The 6000-nt window shown below is 33.4% G+C and overlaps 1 long non-coding RNA gene across 1 annotated transcript; it reads right to left on the bottom strand.

Moving 5' to 3' along the window:
* Positions 1-3367: 3367 nt before the first annotated feature.
* On the bottom strand, positions 3368-4470 carry LOC130997685 (uncharacterized). The gene is made up of 2 exons (XR_009093147.1): positions 3907-4470; positions 3368-3551 (listed from the first exon to the last, which is right to left on the bottom strand). It is a non-coding gene; the product is annotated as an uncharacterized LOC130997685 (long non-coding RNA).
* Between the last annotated feature and the right edge of the window lie 1530 nt (positions 4471-6000).

Consider the following 6000-nt stretch of genomic DNA (forward strand, 5'->3'; position numbering starts at 1 on the left):
ACACCAAGCAATCATTTGGCTTAGTTGGTTAGGCCTTTAAAGCCTCAACTGAAGCATTAGGGTTCGAAACCCACCCAATGCATTTACTAATTTTTTCCTCAATACTTTTCTAGTTTCAGTGCATTTATTTACAGCAATTTCAGCACATTTTTTTTATAATTCAAAATTACTAACAAAAATAGTGTCAATATTATAATATTTTTAAAGTGTTTTTTTACTAGTGTCAATGTTTCATTCTTTTCCAAACTCACATTAAAGTATTTTTTACTAAAAAAAAATAGTTACAATGTTATAGTGTTTTTTACTAACAAAAATAGTGTCAATGTTTCATTCTTTTCCGAATCCACATTAAAGTATTTTTAAAGTGTTTTTTACTAACAAAAATAGTGTCAATGTTATAATCTTTTTAAAGTGTTTTTTACTAACAAAAATAGTGTTAATGTTTCATTCTTTTCAAAAGCCACATTAAAGTGTTTTTTACTAACAAAAATAATGTCAATATTTCATTCTTTTCCAAACTCATATTAAAGTGTTTTTTACTGACAAAAATAGTGTCAATGTTATGGTATTTTTAAATTATCTTTAAAGTATTTTTTACTAACAAAAATAGTGTCAATGTTATAGTGTCATTTTTTTCCGACAAACAAATGACACTACAAGATTTCAAAAGACATTACATTATTTCAAATGACACTACTCTAACAAACAAATGATATTACAATATTTCAAATGACACTACTCCAACAAATAAATGACACTGCAAGATTTCAAAAGTCACTATAACATTTCTAATGGAACTACAAGATTTCAAATGATACTTTGACATTTAAAATGACACTTTAAAATTTCAAATGACACTATGAGATTTCAAATGACACTTTTGATTCAAATAACACTATAACATTTCAAATGACACTGCAATATTTCAAATGACACTATAAGATTTCAAATGACACATTGACATTTCAAATGACACTACTTCGACAAACAAATGACACTACAACATTTCAAATGACACTGCAAGATTTCAAATGTCACTATAACATTTCAAATGACACTACAAGATTTCAAATAATACTACAAAGTTTCAAATGACACTATAAAATTTCAAATGACACTACAAGATTTCAAATGACACTTGAAGAATTGAAATGACACTTGAAAAATTAAAATGACACTAGAAGAATACAAATAACACTTCAACACTTAAAATGACACTATAACATTTCGAATGACACTTCAACACTTCAAATGACACTCGAAGAATTGAAATGACACTTTAAAATTTCGAATGACACTTCAACACTTAAAATGACACTTTGAAATTTAAAATGACACTTCAACACTTCAAATGACACTTGAAGAATTGAAATGACACTTGAAGAATTAAAATGACACTAGAAGAATACAAATAACACTTCAACACTTAAAATGACACTATAACATTTTGAATGACACTTCAACACTTCAAATGACACTCAAAGAATTCAAATGACACTTCAACACTTAAAATGACACTTTAACATTTTATATGACACTTCAACACTTAAAATGACACTTCAATAATTCAAATGACACTACAATAATTTAAATGACACTTCAACAATTGAAATGACACTTGAAGAATAGAAACGACACTACAACAATTCAAATGATGCTTCAAGAATTCAAACGACACTTCAACAATTCAAATGACACTCGAATAATTGAAACGACACTACAAGAATTTAAATGACACCAAATGATTCCAAATCACACTTTGACATTTTAAATGACACTATATGAGTTCAATTGACACTACATGATTTCAAATGATACTACAATAATTCAAATGACATTTGAAGAATTAAAATGACACTTCAACACTTCAAAAGACAATTGAAGATTTCAAATGATACTATGACATTTGAAATGACACTACAAGAATTTAAATCACACTACAAGAACTTAAACAACACTTCAACAATTCAAATGACACTACAATAATTCAAATGAGACTTCAACAATTGAAATGACACTTGAAGAATTGAAATGTTATAGTGTTAGTGTCATTTGAAATGAAACTACAAGATTTCAAATGACACTTTAACATTTCAAATGTTATAGTGTCTTTTGAAATGTTAAAGTGCTTTTTGAAATCTTGTAGTGTCATTTTTTTTATCGGAGTTGTGTCTTTCAAATGTTATAGTATTAATTATTATAAGTAGTGTTATTTACATCTTCGAATAGTGTCAATTATAGAAAAGTGTCATTTACAATATTATAGTATCAATTCGATGTTTTAATTAATAGTGTTACTTAACAAGTAACATAGTGTCATTTACTGTTTTTAAGAATATATGTAAATGAAACTATATCTAAAGTGTTATTATACTTAAGAATAATATCATCTACAAGTAAAATAGTGTCATTTTCTATTATTAAATGTGTCAATTCTTCAAGTGTCATTTGAAGTGTTGAAGTGTCATTCTAAATTTCAAAGTGTCATTTTAAGTGTCATTTCAAATGACAATTACAATCTAATAGTGTCATTTAAAATGTTATAGTGTCAATTTCAACCTTATAATGTCAATTGTACGAATTGTCATTTAAAATGTTATAGTGTTATTTGTATATGAGAATAATGTCATTTAAAATATTATAATATCATTTAAAATATTATAGTGCCATTTACAATCTTATAATGTTATTTAAAATATTATAGTGTCATTTGTATATGAGAATAATGTCATTTAAAATGTTATAGTGTCATTTACAATATTATAGTGTTATTTAAAATGTTATAGTGTCATTTAAAATGTTATAGTGTCATTCGTTTCAAAAAAAATGTTGTAGTGTCATTTACAATCTTATAGTGTTATTTAAAATATTATAGTGTCATTTAAAATTGTATAGTGTCATTTACAATCTTATAGTGTCCTTTAAAATGTTATAGCGTCAATTACAATCTTATTGTGTCATTTGCATATCCAAATAGTGTCAATTTCAACCTTATAGTGTCAATTATACCAAATATCATTTAAAATGTTATCATGTCAATTTCAATATTATAGTGTCATTTAAATATATATATTAAAAGTGTCATTTAAATATAAATACAGTAGTATTTATTAATGCAAATGATATCATTTATCGAGAAAAAAATGTTATCTACCAAGAAAGAAAAATGGTGTCATTTAGATATATTAAAAGTGTCTTTTACTAAGCTAAACAGTGTCATTTTTGTTTACTAAGAAGCATTCTTTTCACACTCATCTGAATCTTTGCTTCCATTGACACTCTCTTCTGCACTTGGAGTTCAAGATACGCATGCATGAGCAAAAATAGTAAATGACACTTGAAATATTTGTAAATGACATTATTGAACTTAATAAATAACACTATTTATTCAACTTTTTATTCATTGAGACATTTTAACAAACACCTTGACCACAATCCACAGTGACATGCTTAAGCTATATATAGAACAGTGGAGCACCCTTAAATTTGAGCTAGTCATTTCAAGAGAAAATATAATAATAGTCACAAATTCTCTATTCACTAAGATCAACCTGCATAAGATAAAGAGAGTACTTAGTTGTATTTAGGTTGAAGAGGGATTTCAGCCTATATATAACAATGAAAAGTGTCAATTCCTAAGACAAATAGTATCATTTAAATATATTAATAGTGTTGTTTAAATATAAATATCAACATATAAATATATTGATCCTCAAGAATCCATAGCTGCATCCCATGTTCTGAGATTATAATATTACTATATTAAAGAATTTTCCAGTCAAAAATTCAATGAATTTTATTGCAATGATGACAATTTCGTATCGTCAAGAAATTCAGTAATTCCCCCAATTAAATTACCTCAGATATAGAAATTGAAACCAATCTGAAAACGTATTAATCAAATACCTATCATCAAGAAGCTGCCTTCTTCTCATAATCATCCAATTTATCTTCCGCCGCTTGATCGGTCGATTTCTCCATCTCCTTCTCCGCCTCCAGCTGCTTCCCTGCCGCCTCCTGCGCCTCCAGAAGCAACTTGTAGTAATCGGAGTGCGCCTCCATACACGCACAGAAGAAGTCGCGTGAAAGCATTTCTCCCCTTAACACACGCACTTCTCCCAATTCGTAAACATCACTCTACAACCGCCGCTTTCATAAACAAGCAGAAACCGCACTCGCCAAGTCCAAGTATTTGAGAGGCGACGACTTCTCCTTGGCTGATCTGAAGTGTGAGAAAACCGAGAAAGGAAGAGAGAGATCGAAGGTGCTAGGGCTTAGAATGAATTTTTTTTATATACCGGGTCAACTGACCCGGTTAACTTTGTCCGACCCGACCCAGACCCGTGCGCATTCTGTGAGCGCAATTTTTAGGCGGCGCTCATTTAAGTTTTTGTGAAAAAAAAATACGGGACAAGATCAATAGGACGGAGGGGGAGTATTTTATAGCTAAGAAATTTTAATATCCTACTATCAAATTATCGAATTATTCAAACTGAATCTTTTTTAAATTAAAAGAAAAATTCAGCCTTCACTCCATCGTATTTGTGACAAAGTCATGAGTCATGAGTATCAGACTACACGTAGATTGTGTTGAGAAATTGGGCAAATCCAATATTGCGTTGATGTGATAAAATAAATTATTAGTAAAAGAAATGGAAGACGTGGTCGGCTTGGAGAGAGTTGATCCCACGTGGCGATATCATTATCAGCACTTCGGACTCCGTGCCGACACTAACGTACCAAAGCTGCAACCTTGAGCGCAGATCCACTTACAACTCCTACACCACTCCCAATCTATCTACTCCCTCCGTCCCAATATTCAAGTCTCGTATTCCTTTTTGGGCCGTCCCAATATTCAAGTCCTCTTTCCTTTTTTGGCATCAATTAGCATACAATTAATAGATTTAATTATCTCTCTCCTCTCACAACCCAAACCACCTGCCTCTCTCTCTCCTCACTTCTCTCTTCTCTCTCAAATCGTCATCTCCCCCCTCTCTCCTCTTCTTCTTTCACCGCCTCGCCGCCTCCACCTTCCACCGCCTCGCCGCCTCCACCGCCTCTCAGCAGGAATAAGGGCGGCGACTCGCCGGCCCCTCAGCAGCGGCGAGGGTCTCCACCCAACCCCCAATTTCACCGCCTCCCTCCTTTCCCCTCTCTCTCTCTCTCCTCGCCTTTTCTCTCTGAAACAAGGCTCGCCGCCGGCCTTCCTTCCCTCACGCCACCGGCCTTCCTTCCCCTACGACCGCCGCCCGTTTTCCTTCCCCAATTCCAGAAACCTTCAAATCCGACCAAATACCAGTAAAATCACCGTTCAAAACCATATCTCTGCGGGAATGAAGACAATAAAAATTCGAAGCCAAAAGTCGAAGCTTTCCCCGACCACTGCCTCGGAGAACGACACCCCTTTCGGCGTGCGGTCACCGGGAATTGAGCGGCCAAAATTTGCAGATTTGGGGAGAAATGGTGGCCTTGCCGGCAGATTTGGGGAGATTTGGTTGTAGATTTGGGTTGCAGATTTGGTTAGGGATTTTGGTTGCAGATTTGGTGCGGTGGATTTCTGAGCTTGATTTTGCAGATTTGGGGGAGCTGGAGCGATTACAGCCAGTGGAGGAAGTGGCGGTGGTGACGACCGGCTGCAAATTGGGGAAGCTGGTGGCGGTGGAATTTGTGGAACTGGAGGAGGAGCTTCTGATTTCTGGCGGCCGGTGGAATTTGGGGAAGAAGGTGACAGCCGGTGGAATTTGGGGAAGAAGGTGACGGCCGGCTTCTGATTTCTGGCGGTGGAACAGTTGGTCCACTGTTCTTGTAGCATTATTAGTTAATTTAATTAAGAAATAAAATACCATTAATTAAATCACTAATTATGTGGTCCCTACTATTTTTACATCTACTTTAACTCTCCTAAATACCCGTGCCCAAATGAAAGGGGACTTCAATATTGGGACGGAGGGAGTACTATCTAATGTGCACTGCTTTATACACAATACTGTATTTCATATT

Source organism: Salvia miltiorrhiza, chromosome 8 (assembly GCF_028751815.1).
Source record: "Salvia miltiorrhiza cultivar Shanhuang (shh) chromosome 8, IMPLAD_Smil_shh, whole genome shotgun sequence".
Taxonomy (NCBI): Eukaryota; Viridiplantae; Streptophyta; class Magnoliopsida; order Lamiales; family Lamiaceae; genus Salvia; species Salvia miltiorrhiza.